Consider the following 24,926-nt stretch of genomic DNA (forward strand, 5'->3'; position numbering starts at 1 on the left):
GGGGCTCAATCCCTGGACAGGACCCCAGTCTGTCACAGATTTTCTATTATTATTATTATTATTATTATTATTCCCTGTGTTGGTAACAATTTAAGGCCTGGACAGCATGAGTGCATTACTCCATTCAGGCTAATTTGTGTAGACAATAGCTCAAAAACAATAAATGCCATCATAGCGTAAGAACATATAAGGAGGACAAACCTATAGCATCTGGTAAATGTTGATGGCCCAGATGATCAAAAGAGCAACTTTGATTTGTCTAACAATTGATGGACTTTGACTCACTTTAGCTACAAATGACAGCGACAATCAGTTGGCTTTTTCCTTTGATGGGTGTTTCCTTTGATGGCGTGTAGCCAACATCTCCGTAAGATGTCTTGTAAATTACTTCAGAGGTGTCATCTGGTTACACAAACAGCATTTTTAGATTTAGAAGTGTTGATTTCTTGCTAACGTTTAAAAAATATATGAGAAACATATTAGATTTAAACAGAAATAATGTATTTTGGAGCATTTTCCATCCTCTTGGTTTATTTTGTTCGAAGGAGCTGCCAGCTAACGTCAGACTGCCTATTCACTCTGAGTGGCAGTTGCCATTTCACACCACTCAGAATTTGCATAAAACAGAGCCGACACAGCAACCGTTGCCTCTTACCGCTGCAAAAATGCCCACCCGGAGAGTACGTCCATGCTGGGTAAATTGTTGATAATTACAAACAGCAAACTTGTCTGCCTCCTGAGCACTGAATACAGTGTGTGCTCATTGTGCTCTGCAAAGCAAACAAGCTCACAACCACAAAGCTCTCACCGAGGAGGAAAAGCCAGTGTACGATTTAAACTCATTTGGCATCTTTCTCTTTTCCTCTCACTTTTCCCTTCTGACTCTCCTCAGTCAACCTACTTTCCAATATCTTTGCATCTGCTGTGATGTACGTACGGGCAATTCTGATTTTTGTCATTAACCTTAATCCAGTATATTGCTATACAATAGTGTATGAATATGAAATCATTGTAAACATTTTGGAGTATTTGAGCAAAAATGCACTGAATTCACCTATTACTTCTTACAGAAGTATTTTCTTTTATTGTTGTTTATGCGCCAATGACACCAGATCAAATCACTTGTATGGGTGTGGTATCTGTTCCGGAAAGCATCCTGTGCACCAGCAACATTTCCTGTATCTTTGTTTTGTGAATTGTTTTTGTAATTTGTGTCTGTAGCATGGCCAAAGCAGAGGGTCACCCCATTGAGTCTGGTCTGCTTGAGGTTTCTTCCTCAGAAGGCGTTTTTCCTTACCACTGTTGCTCTGGGGGTTGGTAAGGTAAGACCTTACTTGTGTGAAGTGCCTTGAGGCAACCTTGTTGTGATTTGGTGCTATATAAATGAAAATAAATTGAAATGTGAGAACTTACTTGGCAATAAATTTGATTCTGATTCTGAACAAAATTTATTGATAGTTTTACTTTAGGTCATTTTAGGATAGCTATATTCCTGAAAGATCTGAAAAAAATAGCATTGTTAATGTGAATCTCCGTAGAGAGGCACACAAACGACACAATGTCGTGAGCAACGTACCATCCCTGGTTCTCAAGACCAGGCACCTAAGTGGCTCTATTCTACTCTTTTCTACTCTTCTATTTTACTCTTCATTTTTAGATATTTAGATATACCTTAGTATACTAGCAGAGTTTCACCTTAGAATTGGAATATAATATATAAGATATACCTACTGAATTTCCATGTTATGTGCTGACGCGGGTCAGAGAACCGAACCAGCATCTGACAATGGCCCAGCGCTAAATAACCAGAAAGCATTTCCAAGAAACAAATTTATTCCCCCTCATGTGCAATAATCCATGTACAACATAAATAGTCAGCTGCCTTGGCAAGGTGAAGGACAGCGCGCTCTCCAGCGCCCAAATGGATCAAAGCCCGGCACTTCTGGATTCAGATTCACCGCCGAACACCCCCCAGGTGAATACGACAAACTGACTCTGTGAAGGATGGAAAAGGTGAGGTAAGTCAAAATATCCTTCAGAGGCACACACTACCAGCAACACATTCAGGTCTGAATTTAAGCCTTATGTAAATGAGCAGCTTCTCACAACAGGTGGAGGATCATCAATCCGTATGCCACGGCAGTGAGAAGCAAACTGCACAATTCTCATCAATGTTCAAATATACTGCGTAACAAAACGCCAAATTACTATTAACGATTATTCAGACGATAATCACCTCTGATGTGTGCTGACAGCATGTGTCCCTCACCCATCTTCCTTCACAGGCACGATGTGTCAAACCCTGGCGCGGTCCTCAGCGTCTCACAACCGAACGTCACAAGGTCGAGTTCCCGGCAATTCTGCTCAAATCACTCATGGCTTAAATGCAGAACGCCATCTCATTATCTGCTTCAGCTGAGAGTCTTTAAGTCTGCATGTGAGCATCATCCACAGGTGCTGCAAGTTGTTAGGCCTGCATGTGAACATCCTCCACAGGTGCAGCCAATAGTTCTGATGAGGGTGAAGGACTCTTCCGCCAGCACCTTCTCCACAGAAAAAAACAGTTTGCATACCACCTGGAGAGCAAAGAAAAGAAAACAGCACCCAAATGTCCAGCCAAACCCCCCAACACACAACAGTACCCCCCCATCAATGGGAAGCCTCCCGGCGACCAAACAGACCAGGCCCGAGAACAGCACCTCCCTCCGGGGTCCACGACAGGAAGCAAACGGTGTAACGCCCCCAAAGTCCACAGCAGACAGCAGGACAGGGCACCGCGGCTGGAAGGCCGGCTGACATCAACAAAAACCCCAAAAGAGTCCCAAGTACAACCTAACATACAAGAAAAATACAAAACCCACCCAAACCCTCCCCAGGGGACCATCCCATCCAACCCCGGGAAGAAAAGAAAAACTCCCAAATCCAATAACCCAACATAGCCCCGACAACACAATACAAACACAATTTCACAAAGAAAAATAACAAACAACCCCTCTAGACAACGTGCAGAGCTCAACACCCCCCAGAAGACCTTTACCGCCAGTTCCAGGAGTAATAACCAAAGCCCACAGAGGTCCCCAGGTATACATGGAGCAACAGCGCCCCCCACAGGACCGTACCATCAACCCCAGGAGGCGCCCTCCCCACAACCCAGGAATCCCAGACCAGGCCACACTTGGCTAGTTGGCCCCACAATCAATTCCCCCCCAGAGGACCATCCCATCAACCCTGGAGGTGGAACCTGGAAGGAAACATAAAAAACACAAAAATCCAACCCCCGGCGGACTCCACTAAACCACCCCGGGGGCAAAGAAAACAACCGGAAACCCTGTTACCCTCCCCAGCACCCCGAAAGACCCCAGATTACTCCCAGAGCCTATCGTCAGTACAATTTCGGCGAACGGCACAAAACTACCAAGCCGGGGAAGGAAACAGGAAAAACTAACCCAGTCCCATCCCCTAAGCGCAGCGGAAAACCGGAAATACGTCCGGTGCCCCTAAACCGACCATACCACCAGCCTATCGGGAGGGGTGGAACTACCGAAATGGCGAATGGCACAGATCGGCCCACCACTCCGACTGAGGTACGTTCCCGCTGCACTACACCCTTGTAACGCCAATGACAACCCCCCCTAGGCGCAGATGTTTTCTGAGAAGCGCTCAGCGTAACCAACCTGCACCACCCCACAACCCAAAAGACAAACGGTCTTAGAGTACATGAGGTTGTGGTTAGGGAAACAGGGAAATAAAAAACAACAAAACAAAACGACCCAATCCAGAAACAAAAATTACCTAAGTTCAAATAATAAAGACATACAGTCCCAAATGTCCAGCCAAACCCCCCAACACACAACATTCCATGCACCATTGATACAATACATTCTGCAAAACACTGAATACTGTGGTAGAATCTTGTTTTAGCCAGTTGAAGACCAGTGAACAGGTAGAAAAGTATTGAACACGTCACCATTTTCTCAGTAAATATATGCCTAAAGGTGCAACTGCCATGAAAATTTCACGAGAGTTCGATCAAACCATATTCTATAGTCATCAGAGTTCAATATAGTAATTGAACTCTTTAGATTCCATAATAAACACCATGTTTGGAGGTCAAATGGCCCCAAAAACACCACACCCTCTGTGAAATTTGGTGGTACATCATGGTTTGGGGCTGTCATTTAGCACTAGGCACTGGCAAAAAATGTACCGAGACATTCTTGATAAAAATCTACCAGGATGATGAAGATGGAATGAGGGTGAATATTTCAACAAGACAACCCCAAAAACACAGAAACTCTCAACTGGTTTCAGAGAATGAAAATAAAGCTGGTAGAATGGTCCAGCCAATCAGGTTACTTGAATCCAATTGAAAATCTATGGAAAGAACTAAAGATAAGAGTTCATAGAAGAGGTCCACGGGACTTTCCCAATTTGTGTTGAAGAATGGGACAAAATCACACCTGAGTAGAGAATCTTGAATCTTCAACTGGACTGGGTTGCTTGACGTGAGGACGTTTCGCTTCAAATCGCAGAAGCTTCCTCAGCTAAAATTCTTGCTCTGGTAGTCTGACTTCTGTCTTGACTCTTGTAGAGAAGAATAAAACAGAAACCAACCAGATTTTCAGTCTTTTGTTCATGGTAATGAGTCATTCACGTCATCAGGAGAGTCGCCAAGGGAGCCATCAGGAGAGGCTTCCGTCCCATCATTAGGAGGGACAGCTGCCCTGTCATTAGGAGGGTGCTAACTAGAGCACAATAGGTGCTAATTTAGAGCTATTGTTTAGTCAGAAGCCTGTAGCAGTCGGCCTCTCGGTAGGAGGGGTCTGGTTAGGTTAAAAACTCCAGCTTTTGTTGGCTTCTGTTTTATTCTTCTCTACAAGAGTCAAGACAGAAGTCAGACTACCAGAGCAAGAATTTTAGCTGAGGAAGCTTCTGCGATTTAAAGCGAAACGTCCTCACATCAAGCAACCCAGTCCAGTCGAAGATTCAAGCTTCTTTACTATGGAAACCACCTGGACAACTGAGAGCCTACACAGAAACATCACACCTGAGCAATGCATGTGACTAGTTTCTCTATACAGGAGGCATCTTGAAACTTCATTACCAAAAAAGGCTTTTGTATGAAGTACTAAATAAATTTCAGTAAGTGTGTTCGGTATTTATTTTGGTTTCTTTGCATGTGTGGATTACTTAGGTTTTATAATATTTGGTAAAAAAAAATAATGTCAATAGCACCTTTAGAAATATATTTACTGAGAAAAATGGTGACGTGTTCAATACTTATTACACTGCTTGGGGGTAAGTGAAGCTGCAGTGGAGCAATCTTACCCTTCCTATAATCTAGATCAGTGCTGATGACAGAGTTGGCGTGTGATGCAGTGTTGTAAAGTGATCCACACTTCTTCTGAGAGATTGAACCGGATCTACTAACATTATATGTCTTTATTAGACGTGCAAAACAGGCCCTGAGGACATGCCGGTGCTTATCCCCAGATACTGTAGCGTGAAGTGGATGAGACTCAACTACCTCCCTTGGACAGGATGCCAGTCTGACAGGGGTTGTTTCCCCAGTCAAGGCTGGAATCCATTAATAACTGGGTGGACTGGGATGTTGCATATTAAGTGTACTGGGTGTGTGGTGCACACACCCAGTCTCAATCCCCGGTCTATATACTGGTAGTCAAACTCCTTTTCCACAAGTCAGCGTACCATCAAAATGACTTTGAAGTTAATACTTTCAGCCAAAATGAATACGTAATGTTGCTTTCAGCTGCAGCCCAGACAGAAATTTCATTAAATAATTCAACCTTGCATTTAGCTCCACATCTATGGCACAGCAGCTGCAGCACGAAGCTTCCAGCCCCTCACAGTTGAATAGACCAAGCAAATAAAATTAATCCCTAATATAACTGCAGCCTTAATCAAATACTGAAAGCACTGAAGGAAAATCATTGAAAGTGAGAAGAAAACAGATTAAAACACAATGGTTCCAGGTTGGTGTTACCCTCAAGTGATAATTTATTCACCCAATTAAATATGTTGTAGCCATTTTTAGATACCAAAAAGTCAGGTCCATTATTTAAAAGTTCAATTAAGATGCCCTCATTCTGAATTACTGTGCAAGTACTTCTAGTATTACAAAGATTTCTGCAGGACAGAAAAATATCCAAGCTTCTCTGCTGTACTGCACATGCTGAAAATGCTGCTGAGAAAGCATAAAGTGTAATTAAGCCTTTATTCATCACTGCAACAATAACCAAGCCACAGTTGGGCTAACACTTTTTTAACACTAAACAATAATGACTAGAATTATGTAGGTTCTAATGGCATAAAAAGAAATCCCAAGATGATCATTAGTGCTTTTCTCAGGCTTTCCAGCTCAGTAATTGTCTAATATATCCAGTGAACATGGCTTAAATAAGCACATTCTATAAAACCCAGCAAGCAGAGCCATTGTGTAGGCTTGTTTTGCAAAAAAAAAAAAACGCAGAATGTGTCAAATTTGCAGTTATCAAAGGAAATACAGTCTGACTGTGTTGTTGCCATTAATTTTTATGATGTCTGAATATCTGCAAATGAGGACAGGGCTTGTCATATTTGATAAATTTTCCTTCACAGAAGGACATTACTCCAGAGACCAGATGAGAGAGGCCGAAAAACTTTGAATTGTTTTGCCGAGTTGATTTATTGTCAACAATAAATAGCTTGCCTTCATATTTTTCCACTCCCCTCCAACCACTGAGATATGAAGGCTCATTTGAAAATTATGCATGGCCTGACTGATCAGCTTTCATTGTTTAAGGTCAGGATGTTCATTAAAACTGACAGACCGACTGGGCGATACTTTGAGGTGTTGCCACCACCTTGACCTTTGGAAAAAGACAGCGCCGGAACTCGCAGCTCGTGACGTCTTGGCGCGAGGTGATAAACACAAACCCCGACTGCCGCTTTTCAAACATTATCAAAGCTGTGAACTCAATTAGCGAGCGGCAATCACAGACAGAACCTGAGACAAGAGCCGTGTTTGCTACCGCTGCCACGGCTGAGCAGATTCCAACAGTGTCGCAACACCATTGCCAGTGCCTGTCTCTTACTTTTGTATAATTCCTTCATTAAATGTGCTTCTTCTTCTTCTTCTCAGCACTCCTTACATTTTGCCTCAAAAAGAGGCAAAGCCAACTTCAGTGATCCTTGATTTGCTGCCTTGCTGAAGTATGAACTACAAAATCCACCGTGCTTCTTCCCAGTTAATGTCGTTAATTTATATTATTTAATTGGTTTTATTGCCACTTATGACTTATCCTAGCGGTGACATTCCTTGGTCTTTGAGATGGGGACACTTGAGAACAGCATACAGGGTCACAAAGACACTGGACAGAGGTGTTTGGTGATGCCAATGCCTGCAGAATGAAGAAGGTCCAAATCTTAGGCATCCAGGAGCTTCCCGTCTTAAGCCACTAACGAAGTACACTGAAACCAAAACAACACAAGAAATCTGGACTTACGTTGACTTTCGGAGACATCGTTTAACCTTCATCCAGCTTTGTTTCTGTAGCCAGGGCTTCGTCACAATTTTTAAACTGTTGAAAAATGGGTATGAATCCTGGCGACAACCTTAATTCATACGTATTCTGTTTTGCTTTCTGTCTTGAAGGTTCCTCATTGTTTGCATAGTTCCTGTACCATTTTTTTGTCATCCAACTTTGTCCAACCTCCAGCCTCTCTCTATCTCTCTCCAGTCTCTCAATGTCTCTGGCTGCGATGTGCGGAGCGAGAGATGTGCAGAGCTGCAGGTGGCTGTGGATAGCACAGACTCGCTGCAGAAATGATCACACTGGCCCTTCATTTTGATTTTGTTTAAAGCGCCAAGGTCGCCGTTCACTTTGTTTTTCATTTGTTAGTTTCAGTTTTGTTTCAGTCTTTTATGCGTTCTGCAATCGCAGGCTTTTTGGTGATGGGAGAAGTCCAGGCTCATTCGTTCACTTTTTCTCGACGATTTGTGACTTTTTTTTCCTTCGTTCAGCTAACAATTCGAATAGATTGTGATTCAGAGGGCTGTGTATTGATGCATCTTGAAGTATCTTTCTTCTACAAATATTTCTGGCCTTGCACCTTTACTCTGTACGCAATGAAATTCCTCCAGATTCCTTGAATCATTTAATTACAAGGTCTATTAGAAAAGTATCCAACCTTATTATTTTTTTAAAAAACCATATGGATTTGAATCACGTGTGATTGCGTCAGACAAGCTTGAACCTTCGTGCGCATGGCCTCTACTGGTGGTTGGCTCTCACTGCGGTATTGTATCACTTCCTGTTCCGGAGCACAGCGGTGTTTTTCTGTATCTGTTAGCTGTTTAATCTGCGCAGTTAGATTGATCTAGTTATCTAGATTACGATTTGTTTCCCAGTGTAATCTTTACGTGCCTTAACTAAAGCACTCCTTCTGCTGAATCACCTCTAAATTATTTACACATTATTCACTTTGTGTGTTTTTAGGAATCCGCTAGCTTAGCGTAGCTACTAGCTCTTAGCCGATTTAGCATGGCGGCTTCTCCTGTCTCTCCCGCACTTTTCTGCTCTGGTTGTGAAATGTTTAGTTATTCCTCGGCCTCCTTTAGCAGTAACGGTACTTGTAATAAGTGTAGCTTATTCGTAGCTTTGGAGGCCAGGCTGGGCGAATTGGAGACTCGGCTCCGCACCGTGGAAAATTCTACAGCTAGCCAGGCCCCTGTAGTCGGTGCGGACCAAGGTAGCTTAGCCGCCGTTAGTTACCCCCTGGCAGATCCCGAGCAGCCGGGAAAGCAGGCCGACTGGGTGACTGTGAGGAGGAAGCGTAGCCCTAAACAGAAGCCCCGTGTACACCGCCAACCCGTTCACATTTCTAACCATTTTTCCCCACTCGGCGACACACCCGCCGAGGATCAAACTCTGGTTATTGGCGACTCTGTTTTGAGAAATGTGAAGTTAGCGACACCAGCAACCATAGTCAATTGTCTTCCGGGGGCCAGAGCAGGCGACATTGAAGGAAATTTGAAACTGCTGGCTAAGGCTAAGCGTAAATTTGGTAAGATTGTAATTCACGTCAGCAGTAATGACACCCGGTTATGCCAATCGGAGGTCACTAAAATTAACATTAAATCGGTGTGTAACTTTGCAAAAACAATGTCGGACTCTGTAGTTTTCTCTGGGCCCCTCCCCAATCAGACCGGGAGTGACATGTTTAGCCGCATGTTCTCCTTGAATTGCTGGCTGTCTGAGTGGTGTCCAAAAAATGAGGTGGGCTTCATAGATAATTGGCAAAGCTTCTGGGGAAAACCTGGTCTTGTTAGGAGAGACGGCATCCATCCCACTTTGGATGGAGCAGCTCTCATTTCTAGAAATCTGGCCAATTTTCTTAAATCCTCCAAACCGTGACTATCCAGGGTTGGGACCAGGAAGCAGAGTTGTAGTCTTACACACCTCTCTGCAGCTTCTCTCCCCCTGCCATCCCCTCATTACCCCATCCCCGTAGAGACGGTGCCTGCTCCCAGACCACCAATAACCAGCAAAAATCTATTTAAGCATAAAAATTCAAAAAGAAAAAATAATATAGCACCTTCAACTGCACCACAGACTAAAACAGTTAAATGTGGTCTATTAAACATTAGGTCTCTCTCTTCTAAGTCCCTGTTGGTAAATGATATAATAATTGATCAACATATTGATTTATTCTGCCTTACAGAAACCTGGTTACAGCAGGATGAATATGTTAGTTTAAATGAGTCAACACCCCCGAGTCACACTAACTGTCAGAATGCTCGTAGCACGGGCCGGGGCGGAGGATTAGCAGCAATCTTCCATTCCAGCTTATTAATTAATCAAAAACCCAGACAGAGCTTTAATTCATTTGAAAGCTTGACTCTTAGTCTTGTCCATCCAAATTGGAAGTCCCAAAAACCAGTTTTATTTGTTATTATCTATCGTCCACCTGGTCGTTACTGTGAGTTTCTCTGTGAATTTTCAGACCTTTTGTCTGACTTAGTGCTTAGCTCAGATAAGATAATTATAGTGGGCGATTTTAACATCCACACAGATGCTGAGAATGACAGCCTCAACACTGCATTTAATCTATTATTAGACTCAATTGGCTTTGTTCAAAAAGTAAATGAGTCCACCCACCACTTTAATCATATCTTAGATCTTGTTCTGACTTATGGTATGGAAATAGAAGACTTAACAGTATTCCCTGAAAACTCCCTTCTGTCTGATCATTTCTTAATAACATTTACATTTACTCTGATGGACTACCCAGCAGTGGGGAATAAGTTTCATTACACTAGAAGTCTTTCAGAAAGCGCTGTAACTAGGTTTAAGGATATGATTCCTTCTTTATGTTCTCTAATGCCATATACCAACACAGTGCAGAGTAGCTACCTAAACTCTGTAAGTGAGATAGAGTATCTCGTCAATAGTTTTACATCCTCATTGAAGACAACTTTGGATGCTGTAGCTCCTCTAAAAAAGAGAGCTTTAAATCAGAAGTGCCTGACTCCGTGGTATAACTCACAAACTCGTAGCTTAAAGCAGATAACCCATAAGTTGGAGAGGAAATGGCGTCTCACTAATTTAGAAGATCTTCACTTAGCCTGGAAAAAGAGTCTGTTGCTCTATAAAAAAGCCCTCCGTAAAGCTAGGACATCTTTCTACTCATCACTAATTGAAGAAAATAAGAACAACCCCAGGTTTCTTTTCAGCACTGTAGCCAGGCTGACAAAGAGTCAGAGCTCTATTGAGCTGAGTATTCCATTAACTTTAACTAGTAATGACTTCATGACTTTCTTTGCTAACAAAATTTTAACTATTAGAGAAAAAATTACTCATAACCATCCCAAAGACGTATCGTTATCTTTGGCTGCTTTCAGTGATGCCGGTATTTGGTTAGACTCTTTCTCTCCGATTGTTCTGTCTGAGTTATTTTCATTACTTACTTCATCCAAACCATCAACATGTTTATTAGACCCCATTCCTACCAGGCTGCTCAAGGAAGCCCTACCATTATTTAATGCTTCGATCTTAAATATGATCAATCTATCTTTGTTAGTTGGCTATGTACCACAGGCTTTTAAGGTGGCAGTAATTAAACCATTACTTAAAAAGCCATCACTTGACCCAGCTATCTTAGCTAATTATAGGCCAATCTCCAATCTTCCTTTTCTCTCAAAAATTCTTGAAAGGGTAGTTGTAAAACAGCTAACTGATCATCTGCAGAGGAATGGTCTATTTTAAGAGTTTGAGTGAGGTTTTAGAATTCATCATAGTACAGAAACAGCATTAGTGAAGGTTACAAATGATCTTCTTATGGCCTCAGACAGTGGACTCATCTCTGTGCTTGTTCTGTTAGACCTCAGTGCTGCTTTTGATACTGTTGATCATAAAATTTTATTACAGAGATTAGAGCATGCCATAGGTATTAAAGGCACTGCACTGCAGTGGTTTGAATCATATTTATTTAATAGATTACAATTTGTTCATGTAAATGGGGAATCTTCTTCACAGACTAAGGTTAATTATGGAGTTCCACAATGTTCTGTGCTAGGACCAATTTTATTCACTTTATACATGCTTCCCTTAGGCAGTATTATTAGATGGTATTGCTTAAATTTTCATTGTTACGCAGATGATACCCAGCTTTATCTATCCATGAAGCCAGAGGACACACACCAATTAGCTAAACTGCAGGATTGTCTTACAGACATAAAGACATGGATGACCTCTAATTTCCTGCTTTTAAACTCAGATAAAACTGAAGTTATTGTACTTGGCCCCACAAATCTTAGAAACATGGTGTCTAACCAGATCCTTACTGTGGATGGCATTACCCTGACCTCTAGTAATACTGTGAGAAATCTTGGAGTCATTTTTGATCAGGATATGTCATTCAAAGCGCATATTAAACAAATATGTAGGACTGCTTTTTTGCATTTACGCAATATCTCTAAAATCAGAAAGGTCTTGTCTCAGAGTGATGCTGAAAAACTAATTCATGCATTTATTTCCTCTAGGCTGGACTATTGTAATTCATTATTATCAGGTTGTCCTAAAAGTTCCCTAAAAAGCCTTCAGTTAATTCAAAATGCTGCAGCTAGAGTACTGATGGGGACTAGAAGGAGAGAGCATATCTCACCCATATTGGCCTCTCTTCATTGGCTTCCTGTTAATTCTAGAATAGAATTTAAAATTCTTCTTCTTACTTATAAGGTTTTGAATAATCAGGTCCCATCTTATCTTAGGGACCTCGTAGTACCATATCACCCCAATAGAGCGCTTCGCTCTCAGACTGCAGGCTTACTTGTAGTTCCTAGGGTTTGTAAGAGTAGAATGGGAGGCAGAGCCTTCAGCTTTCAGGCTCCTCTCCTGTGGAACCAGCTCCCAATTCAGATCAGGGAGACAGACACCCTCTCTACTTTTAAGATTAGGCTTAAAACTTTCCTTTTTGCTAAAGCTTATAGTTAGGGCTGGATCAGGTGACCCTGAACCATCCCTTAGTTATGCTGCTATAGACGTAGACTGCTGGGGGGTTCCCATGATGCACTGTTTCTTTCTCTTTTTGCTCTGTATGCACCACTCTGCATTTAATCATTAGTGATCGATCTCTGCTCCCCTCCACAGCATGTCTTTTTCCTGGTTCTCTCCCTCAGCCCCAACCAGCCCCAGCAGAAGACTGCCCCTCCCTGAGCCTGGTTCTGCTGGAGGTTTCTTCCTGTTAAAAGGGAGTTTTTCCTTCCCACTGTAGCCAAGTGCTTGCTCACAGGCGGTCGTTTTGACCGTTGGGGTTTTACATAATTATTGTATGGCCTTGCCTTACAATATAAAGCGCCTTGGGGCAACTGTTTGTTGTGATTTGGCGCTATATAAAAAAATTGATTGATTGATTGATGCGTGAGTTTTTCCACACCTGTCGGTTGCGTCATTCACCTGTGAGCAGGCTTTGAGTGAGGAGTGGTCCACCCCTCTCATCGGATTTTTATTGTCAGGAAATGGCGGAATGATTTGGGCTTTTTTTTCCATCAGAATTTTTTCAGAAACTGTTAGAGACCGGCAGCTGGAAACCATTAGAAAAAATTATCTGGCTTTCGGTGAAAATGTTACGGGCTTGGTAGAGAATAAGGAGTGTTACTGTCGCTTTAAGGATGGCCCCCAACGGCTGTGGGGCGCGCCGTGCTCCGAAGCCGCCATCGACAGGCTGAACGACCATTTCTTTTCTAAACGAATGGCTGTCTGGATCCGTGACCATCATGTGCAATTTCTCTGGTTATCACAAGAGCTGGACATCACCATTTTCTGGCAGATTTCACTTTTAACAAGAGATTTTGTCATGGAAAGCCGAGCGGAGGCTTCGCACGTCACGATGGATTCGCTACTGGAGCGAGACAAAACCACCTCCGTTTTGGTCTCACAGGACGGCTTTGAGATGGTGTTCAGACAGCTGTCGGTGGTTTTTCCATCGAGTGATTATCCGAGAAATTGTGGATGTGCCTGGACATGCCAGAACATGTCCCATGAGGCTTCATCACTGCATTGCTGTGCACCATGCGGCACTGCTACGACGCGCAAAGCCTCCGCTCCTCTTTCCATGACAAAAACTCCTGTAACAGTGGAATGTGCCGTTAATTTCCAAACTGGACGCTGTGTTTTATCCGGGACGTCATCTGACTAGCACAGGAATTGTGAAAAGACGTGGACATCAGCACTTTTTCGGCATATTGAGACAGACGTGCGGAGGAATTCCGTGCGTCGCGCCTGTGATGAAGCCTCACGGGACATGTTCTGGCATGTCCAGGCACATCCACAATTTCTCGGATAATCACTCGATGGAAAAACCACCGACAGCTGTCTGAATGCCATCTCAAAGCCGTCCTGTGAGACCAAAATGGAGGTGGTTTTGTCTCGCTCCAGTAGCGAATCCATCGTGACGTGCGAAGCCTCCGCTCGGCTTTCCATGACAAAATCTCTTGTTAAAAGTGAAATCTGCCAGAAAATGGTGATGTCCAGCTCTTGTGATAACCAGAGAAATTGCACACGATGGTCACGGATCCAGACAGCCATCCGTTTAGAAATGAAATGGTCGTTCAGCCTGTCAATGGCAGCTTCGGAGCGCGGCGCACCCCACAGCCGCTGGGGGCCGTCCTTAAAGTGACAGTAACACTCCTTATCCTCTACCAAGCCCGTAACATTTTCACCGAAAGCCAGATACATTTTTCTAATGGTTTCCAGCTGCCAGTCTCTAACAGTTTCTGAAAAAATTCTGATGAAAAAAAAGCCTGAATCATTCCGCCATTTCCTGACAATGAAAATACGACGAGGGGGCTGGACCACTCCTCACTCAAAGACTGCTCACAGGCGAATGACGCAACCGACAGGCGTGGAAAAACTCACGCATGCGCACAAGGGTTCAAGCTTGTCTGACGCAATCACACGTGATTCAAATCCATATGGTTTTTGAAAAAAAATAATAAGGTCGGATACTTTTCTAATAGACCTCGTATATTGTACTTTATAGATGTTGAAAAATGCAGGAATGTACATTATATTCACAAGTGAAATGTAGTTTACCACACAAAAATTGAAATATCTTGAGTTCATACTGTTTGCAATGAAACATAAGTCAAAGTAAATGTAAAAATTGCTGTTCCATTTCCTTACCCTCCCAATGTTTATTGATTTCTGGTCATTGTACTTGTAAAAGGTGAATGTTATTGGAACACTGCTTTTAGAAATTTCACAGACCTACATCGCAGTGTTCCGCTGGAAAGTGAAGATTGACTGGACAGCTGCTACCCTCACTGTAGATACGTGCGTGAGTGGCACGGCTGGGAGTACTGTCAATGCTCACACCGTTATAAGTTACTTCAGCTGATTACATCTTCCACACAGAGAAAAGGTACCACGGTAAATTTAACTCTAATGACAGTGCCGGGGTTGATGTGAGTCCAATCACCACCTATTTGTCATTTTAAAGATTTCAGAGCAGTGAAAGACAGCACTCAGGTATCTGCCTGTGTACTGTTACCTTCACCAAGGTTATGACTTTACTTGTGTTTGTTAACACAATTACTCAACCAATGTCTATGCCACTTTTAAGAACAAAGCAGTTCTATGTATTCTCTAAAATGCAGTGAGTGAAAACAGTAAAACTCACCTAGACCATCATTGTACAAACCTGTCCGGTTTATACAATGACAGTTTAGGGTGTGTTCATGTTAGTGTTCACACTCACCGGACAAAAGCAAAAGTCTTGATGTTTTTGTGTGGTTCTCCATGTAATAAACTCCATACGTACGTATATAACAGATTTTGTATAAAGGACTTTCACTCACACTGGACAAAATGTCCTGCCCCATCGAAATGTATTCCATTTTAAAACCCCTTGCATGTACCTGACACAGTAGCCTGGATGTGCCCAGTAACAGAGGTACGGAATCAAGTTCAGCACTGAAGCTCGCCGATTCAAGGAAAGTGGGTATCATATTTCCTTGATTAAAAGACTGGCCATTTATGTTTTCAAACCATGCTCAGGCACAGGACCAAAATGAAGCAAGATGTAATTCAAGGCCGGTGATTATGAACAAAATGCTGCTTGTTGCCTGCACTGTAATATGTTGTTAGGTTTCACACATATCCCTGGGTGTGACAAACCAAACCGCTTTTGATTAGAGCCCTCTGCCTGGCTACAAACCCTCCCCATGATGAACTCCTGCTGAATTATGGAGACCGTAAAAGGCTGTAATTTGTGACTTTTACATTTTCACTCCTTCCTTTCCTGTCATATTGATTTTTTTTTTTCAGTGTGAACACATTACATTTCGAAAAGGTTGCAAATATGACCAACTTTACAACAAGGAGTTGGAAAAAGACACTCGAATGACCGCCAATTCATGGAGGAAATTGTATGAACTGTTCCATTGGTTTGGAGGTTGATGATTTGATAAAGAAGTGAAGCTCACTGAGGGACAAATTAATCCATTAAAAGCCACCATTCCTGCACTAAATTGCATAAAGACACGGCAGAGAATTTTAAAAGAGTTATACGTGTTGTGTGGGCCGCTGAAGAGGAGGTACTGCTGGCCCACCACCACAAGATGGCGCCCTGCTTGAAGTGCGGGCTTCAAGCACGAGAGGGCGTTGGCTTTGCTGGAGGTGACAGCTGTCATCAATCAACACAAGCTGTCACCCATCACCACCACTACAAAGACCGGACTGCAACTCCACCTCCTCGCCGAGAACTCAACTACCATTCAGGTAATTTCTCTGCTGCCTGACACCAGTGATGCCGGTAACGCGTTACTCTAATCTGACCACTTTTTTTAGTAACGAGTAATCTAACGCGTTAATCTTTCCAAATCAGTAATCAGATTAAAGTTACTTCTCCATGTCACTGTGCGTTACTATTATTTTTCATTGTGGGTCGATAGCAGCATTAAACTTGGTCCGTGGGCAGGAGGTCGGGGTTCGACTGAACTGCCCACTTTAAGTGAGCTGTGAGCTTTTCATCCACGGTTTTTTGCAGCTGCTCGACTCGTCGTCACCTCTTAAGGCACGGTGATCAGCACACCTGCACTGAGCTTTACAAAGACATTTTTATACTTTTTTTCCTCCTTTATTTAGAGCTGAGCTGAGCTGCTCCGTATCTGCACGTTAAAACAGCTGATCCTCAGCGACGCGTCAACAACTAACACTATTTTCCACTCAAATGCACCTAAGCTCTCTTTCTGAGGACCACATGATGTGAAAACACAATAAAACTTTCTTACCTGTAAATCTGGTCACGTTTTCTGCATAAATAAATGTTATCCATTCTTTGTGCTCAAACGCCAAAGTAGGGGCGAATCCAGATGGAATGGGGGCGTGGGGGAGGGATGTGCCCCCCTCACAACACCCCTAGATTAAAGGTCCAGTTTTGAAGCCTTTTTTTACTACAACTACTAATATTACTTAAAATAATATTAATTTCGACAAGTAAAATATTTAGACAGAATTTAAATGTTAGAAAAATGCTAGAATGAATTTAATAGTTACATTTATAAACAATGTAGGTTTGAAATTGCAAGTTTTACTGTTACAGTGCTGTCAACAGTTAAATATGAGGTCAAGAAAGAGGTCTTTATTTTACGTTTTATAAAACAAGTATTTATTTTCATTCAAGTCAAGAAAGGGTGACTACAAAGTAAGTTTTGGCAAAACAGGTATCATTGTCATGTTGAGGTGGCAGAGGGTTGTTGTCGGCAGCTGGGAAAAGTAACTAAAAAAGTAACTAGTAATCTAACTTATTTACTTTTACAATTGAGTAATCAGTAAAGTAACTAAGTTACTTTTTCAAGGAGTAATCAGTAATCAGTAATTGGATTACTTTTTCAAAGTAACTGTGGCAACACTGCCTGACACTGTGTGTGTTTAACCTGAACTTCTATTTGCAGCCGTTTTCCTGGAGTGTTGCCTTATCTGGAGGATTGGCGTTTGGTGTGACAGCGACGGCTTCGCCACACACCCCAACTCAGATAAGTGGTTGACCAGGAGCTGCACGAGTGTGTGTGATTGGAGGTGGAGGTTTTCCCTCCTTTACTTAATACAGACTGTGGGATTACTGAGTGTGCGAACTCACACTCATCTGGACTGTCTCTGTTCTCTGCCAGCAGTACCGGGTCTGACTGCTGAAGACAGCGGCCACCTGGGGCGCAGGGCTTGGTGGCTCCGGTATTCTTCAGCTCCGTTGGTGGTGGAAGCTGTGTGGGGATCCAGCTCTTCTCTCTCCAGGCGTCTTCTATCGTCGAGCCTGCCCACACGTCACCTGGTGTATGATTGACATTCCACCATATTGTTATTGTCTGTACGTTGTTGTGCGATTCACAACATTAAATTGTTACTTTTTGGCTTATCCATTGTCCGTTCATTAACGCCCCCTGTTGTGGGTCCGTGTCACGTCACTTTCACAACAATATGCACCTCAAAATCATTGCATGGCCACCAAGTTACAGAGTTGCAGATGCATAAATCAGGCTTTAGGATTTAAAGTACAACTCCACAGCAGAGTGAATTGACCAAAAGTAATCTTTTTAATGCACATATTGTCAAGTGCTTATTTAAGGCAATGCGTTTATTTGTTTAAGACAAAGTTTTGACCCGGTCATTAAATGAGGCAGGTCCCAATTCAAGGTCAGGGATTTAATCAATGAAATATGTAAGCCTAACTGGTGCTGGGGATTGCCCGTAGATTACTCGGGGCCTCCTGGCTGTAACTAATGCGCTACATACATATAACTGCCTTTGTCCATTTTATAAATAGAACAGATTTTGTTTGTTTTATACATATAATGGATTTTGATTACACACACACTTATCTTCAACCGCTTATCTAAGATCGGGTCCTGGGGGGTTGGAGCCTGTTTCAGCAGTCATAGGGCATGAGGTGAGGTACACCCCAGACAGGATGCCAATCTGTCACAGGGCCACATATAGAAAAACAAACACTTTCACTCCAGCACACACACCTATGGACAATTTAAAATTTCCAATTCACCTAGCCTGCATGTCTTTGGATGTGGGGGGAAGCCAGAGCAGCCAGAGGGAACCCACACAAACATGGGAGAGAACATGCAAACTCCCCACAGAAGGGCCACACGTGGGAATCGATCCCATGACCTTCTCACTGTGAGGTAACAGTGCTAACAACTAATCCACCGTGCTGCAGATTTAGAGAATAACAGAGAAAATTCCCTGGTCCAGCTGAATCCATCCATGAGTCCAAAAACAATAAATGCTGCCGTCATGTTGTCTTTCAGTTGCTTGATCCAATATACAGTACATCTGCATGATGGATTAGGAGAAATGCAGCACATTGGAGAGGGAAACCACTACATTTTGATTATTTCACAGCAGTTATATTCTAAAACTCAAAAAAGGCACCTGATGCCCCGCTGGGAGTACCTGAAGCATCCATGTAAAAGGATGCACACACATACTGTATATGGAGCAAACGTCTATACAACCCAAACCTATTGCATGATTACGCATATATACTCAACAAAAACATAAATGCAACACTTTTGGTTTTGCTCCCATTTTGTATGAGATGAACTCAAAGATCTAAAACTTTTTCCACATACACAATATCACCATTTCCCTCAAATATTGTTCACAAACCAGTCTAAATCTGTGATAGTGAGCACTTCTCCTTTGCTGAGATAATCCATCCCACCTCACAGGTGTGCCATACCAAGATGCTGATTAGACACCATGATTAGTGCACAGGTGTGTCTTAGACTGCCCACAATAAAAGGCCACTCTGAAAGGTGCAGTTTAATCACACAGCACAATGCCACAGATGTCGCAAGATTTGAGGGAGCGTGCAATTGGCATGCTGACAGCAGGAATGTCAACCAGAGCTGTTGCTCGTGTATTGAATGTTCATTTCTCTACCATAAGCCGTCTCCAAAGGCGTTTCAGAGAATTTGGCAGTACATCCAACCAGCCTCACAACCGCAGACCACATGTAACCACACGAGCCCAGGACCTCCACATCCAGCATGTTCACCTCCAAGATCGTCTGAGACCAGCCACTCGGACAGCTGCTGAAACAATCGTTTTGCATAACCAAAGAATTTCTGCACAAACTGTCCAAAACTGTCTCAGGGAAGCTCATCTGCATGCTCGTCGTCCTCATCGGGGTCTCGACCTGACTCCAGTTCGTCGTCGTAACCGACTTGAGTGGGCAAATGCTCACATTCGCTGGCGTTTGGCACGTTGGAGAGGTGTTCTCTTCACGGATGAATCCTGGTTCACACTGTTCAGGGCAGATGGCAGACAGCGTGTGTGGGTGAGCAGTTTTCTGATGTCAATGTTGTGGATCGAGTGGCCCATGGTGGCGGTGGGGTTATGGTACGGGCAGGCGTCTGTTATGGATGAAGAACACAGGTGCATTTTATTGATGGCATTTTGAATACACAGAGATACCGTGACGATATCCTGAGGCCCATTGTTGTGCCAACATCCAAGAACATCACCTCATGTTGCAGCGGGATAATGCACGACCCCATGTTGCAAGGATCTGTACACAATTCTTGGAAGCTGAAAATGTCCCAGTTCTTGCATGGCCGGCATACTCACCGGACATGTCACCCATTGAGCATGTTTGGGATGCTCTGGACCGGCGTATACGACAGCGTGTACCAGTTCCTGCCAATATCCAGCAACTTCGCACAGCCATTGAAGAGGAGTGGACCAACATTCCACAGGCCACAATTGACAACCTGATCAACTCTATGCGAAGGAGATGTGTTGCACTGCATGAGGCAAATGGTGGTCACACCAGATACTGACTGGTATCCCCCCCCCAATAAAACAAAACTGCACCTTTCAGAGTGGCCTTTTATTGTGGACAGTCTAAGGCACACCTGTGCACTAATCATGGTGTTTAATCAGCATCTTGATATGGCACACCTGTGAGGTGGGATGGATTATGTCAGCAAAGGAGAAGTGCTCACTATCACAGATTTAGACTGGTTTGTGAACAATATTTGAGGGAAATGGCGATATTGTGTATGTGGAAAACGTTTTAGATCTTTGAGTTCATCTCATACAAAATGGGAGCAAAACCAAAAGTGTTGCATTTATATTTTTGTTGAGTATATATGCGTAATCATGCAATAGGTTTGGGTTGTATTTTTGTTGAGTGAACATATTGGAATAAATTGGGTTCAGAAGTTATAGCATTGAAAGAAAAACATGACAGATGCATGCACAAATCTGGAAAGTGTTCACGGCACTTCACTTTTTCCACATTTTGTTATGTTACAGCCTTATTCCAAAATGGATTAAAAAAAATTTTCCTCACTATTCCACACACAATACTTCATAATGACAATGTGAAAAAAGTTTTTTTTTTAGATTTTTGCAGATTTATTAAAAATAACAAAGTAAGGCATCACATGTACTTAAGTATTCACAACCTTTTCCATGAAGCTCAAACTTGAGCTCAGGCGCATCCTGTTTCCACTGATCATTCTTGAGATGTTTCTACAGCTTAATTGGAAGTTGACCTGGGTTAAATTCAGTTGATTGGACAACATTTGGAAAAACATACACCTGTCTACATATAAGGTCCCACAGGTGACAGTGCATGTCAGAGCAAAAACCAAGCATGACATCAAAAGAAATGTCTGGAGACCTCCAAGACAGGACTGTCTCAAGGTTCAAATCTGGGGAAGGGTACAGAAACATTCTGCTGATTGGAAGGTCCAAATGAGCACAGTGGCCTCCATCATCCGTAACTGAAAGAAGTTTAGATCTACCTTCCTAGAACTGGCCACCTGTCTAAACAGGTCAGCTGGCTGGTGATGAAGCACCTTAGTCAGGGAGGTGACCAAGAACCTGATGGTCACTCTGTCAGAGCTTCAGCGTTTCTCTGTGGAGAGAAGAGAACCTTCCAGAAGGACAATCATCTCTACAGCAATCCACCAATCAGGCCTGTATGGTAGAGTGACCAGACAAAGCCACTCCTTAGTAAAAAGCACATGGCAGCCCACCTGGAGTTTTCCAAAAGACACCTGAAGGACTCTCAGACCATGAGAAAAAAATTCTCTGGTCTGGTGAGACAAAGATTGAACTCTTTGGTGTGAATGCCAGACATCATGTTTGGAGGAAACCAGACACCATCCCTACAGTGAAGCATGGTGGTGGCAGCATCATGCTGTGGGGATGTTTTTTCAGCAGCAGGAACTGGGGGACTAGTCAGGATTGAGGGGAAGATGAATGCAGCAATGTACAGAGACATCCTGGATGAAAACCTGCTCCAGAGCGCTCTTGACCTCAGACTGGGTCAATGGTTCATCTTTCAGCAAGACAATGTCCTGAACCACACAGCCAAGATATCAAAGGAGTGGCTTCAGAACAACTATCTGAATGTCCTTGAGTGGCCCAACCAGAGCCCAGACCTGAATCCGATTGAACATATCTGGAGAGATCTGGAAATGGCTGTTCAGCGACGCTCCCCATCCAAAGACTTGAAACTATAATTGCTGCCAAAGGTGTATCAACAAAGTATTGAGCAAAGTGTGTGAATACTTATTTACATGTGCTTTCTTAGATTTATATTTTCAATCCGTTTGCAAAAATCAACAAAACATTTTTTTCTTGTTGTCATGGTGTTGTGGGCAGAATTTTGAGGGAAAGTGAATTTACTCCATTTTGTAATAAGGCAGTAACATAACAAAATGTGGAAAAAGTGAAGTGGTGTGAATACTTTCTTGATGCACCGTATATCCTCTGTCCCCATTTCATCATATGAATCAGCATGGTTACACATGGTTAAAATGCAGCAGCTAAGCAAATATTTAGAGCAAAATCCTACAGATGGTGATACAAGCATCAAATTCAGCACAAATAACCCTTAGGCATTAATTCGTTTGGAAAAAAGAAAAAAAAAAAAAGACGAGCCACTTGAATTTTCAATAGGCGGCCAGGTAGGGTTTAATTGAAGAATTACACAGGGGTAAAAATTAAAAATGCTCCAATCAAACTGAAAACTACACCACATTATTTGTCTGATAATAGCGATTCCAAAAAGGTATAGTTGGACTATCTGTGCCTGAATGTTCAGGAGTTATGGTGTATAAACAGCAAAAATGGTGACAAAAGTCAGTTTCAGTTTGTACAGGGGCCAAAAGTTTAAGCTGCTCCAATTTTGGTAAAAAATTATGCAAATTATTAGTTGAGTTAACAGATTCAGGGTTGAGCCGGATACTCGTTTCAAATGAGTATCCGGTATGGATAAAGCATTTTTGATGAGTGCAAGCATGATATGAGTAAAACTCATCAATATCTGTGCTCGTGCTGAAGGAAAATTCTCATTGGCTAAATGACTGTCTTCACGCTCTGTGACTGGTCAGTCACACACAGCGCCCGCACCTCCCCTACACAGACACGTGTGTCTGCAGTCAGACCTGTGGCTTTCTCTCACACACACACAGACAGGATCTCTCTCTCTCTCTGTGCTTGGCTTGATTCTACCTCACGTTGCTCTCTAAGTTTTCTATAGCTCGCCTCTTTTTTGGTTTGTATGACATTTAAATTTACCTGGTAAACTTGTTTCGTATCATACACGGTGCATTTGACAAGATAGAGCTGAAAACAGCTCGTGTTGCATCAGTTACTGCCTCCACTCTGGTCAGGTTTTTTATGTATTTATTTACGTTTTTAACTGTTTGTTTGCTCTTCATTTTGTTGGTGATATAAAGTCAGTTAGAAAACTTTGCTCGTACTGAACGCGGTGCTTTTGAGAAGAATGCAGTGAACAAGGCTGACATATCATTTCCCTGTTTGCCATCACTGGATGTTTGCATGAATCACCAAATTCACACAGATTGTTGTGTGGGCCGCCAGAAGAGGAGGTACTGCTGGCCCACAACCAGAGGGCGCCCTGCCTGAAGTGCGGGCTTCAGGCACGAGAGGGCGCTGCCGCCACGGACACAGCCGGGAGTGACAGCTGACACTCATTAATTCCTGACAGCTGTCACTCGTTCTTCATCATCGCACTCCATAAAACCCAGACGTCATCTCCACCTCATCGCCGAGATATCGTACTTCTTTGGAGGTAATAGACTCAGCCGTTTGTGTTTTACAATATAATCTGTATATTGTGAGTGTTTGCAGGAGTACCGGTCCCTCTGTCTGTGGAAGCTGAGTGAGTGCTGGACGGCACTCTTTTCCCCTGAGGAATCACTGCGGTACTCTGCAGAATATTGTGTTAGAGGTGGAGGTGGCATTCCCACCGTTGTTGTTACGGGGTGTACACACACCCACACTTGACTGTCTTTGTTCTTCGCCAGCAGTACCAGATCCGACAGTTGGGGACGGTGATCACCTGGGAATTCGGGACTTGGCGGCTCCAGTATTCACCAGGTTCGGTGGCGGCGGAAATCATGTGGTTCCGGCTCTTCTCAGGACAGACGTCTTCTATCCTCGAGCCTGCCCACACGTCACCTTTGTGGATTGACTGTAATCATATTCTGAGATTGTCTGTATATTCGTTGTGCACCTTCACAACATTAAATTGTTACTTTTTGGCTCATCTATTGACCGTTCATTTGCGCCCCCTGTTGTGGGTCCGTGTCACTACACTTTCACAACACATCATTCAAAAATAAACAGTCTTACAGAGCAGTTACACACATACACACAAAGTAGCCTATATTAATATGTTTTATTGATTATGGCTGTATGCTGTATCTGACACTTTCTCACTGCAGTTCATAAAAATAAATTGGTCAGTAGAACAACCTCTCTCCCTCTCACACAGTCACTCAGTCACACACACAAAGACACACATGCACACACAGACACATATACACACACACACACCTTAATCAATATTGTTTAACTTTGTGTGGAAGAAAATGCAGAGAACGATAGGCAGTAAAAATCAATAAATAATTAAAAAAAAAAATCACAGTTTTGATCATAACATAAAAAACAAAGTTGTGAGTATGACAACTCTTGTTCATAATTTCCTACTAGGTTGAATGTCAATTCTGAGGCTGTTCTGTTACTCATTCATACACTTAAGAATATTCATGTTCTGAGTTTATAAAAAAAACTGTTCTGTAAAATAGTTCCTTTACTATTGTGATCAAAAACATTGAATCTCAATTCTGAGGCTGCTCTGTAAATATTCATGAATATTAAATACACTTAAGAATATTCATGTTATGAGTTCATAAAAACCTTGTTCTGTCAATAGTTCTCTTACTTTTGTGATCACAAATCTCAATTTTGAGGCTGTTTTGTAAATACAACTCGTGTGGTTATGTGATGCAGCATTATATCAGGATGCTTGTGCATGGGCCACAAAAAAAATAAATAAAACAAAATAATGAAAATACAATCCACAAATCA

General features: G+C 42.7%; 1 protein-coding gene across 1 annotated transcript in view; it reads right to left on the bottom strand.

The window, feature by feature from the left end:
* The window catches only part of sorcs3 (sortilin related VPS10 domain containing receptor 3), a 646,076-nt gene that overhangs the window by 355,988 nt on the left and 265,162 nt on the right, over positions 1-24,926 (bottom strand). The window lies entirely within an intron of this gene.

Source organism: Thalassophryne amazonica, chromosome 15, assembly GCF_902500255.1.
Source record: "Thalassophryne amazonica chromosome 15, fThaAma1.1, whole genome shotgun sequence".
In the NCBI taxonomy this organism is placed as follows: Eukaryota; Metazoa; Chordata; class Actinopteri; order Batrachoidiformes; family Batrachoididae; genus Thalassophryne; species Thalassophryne amazonica.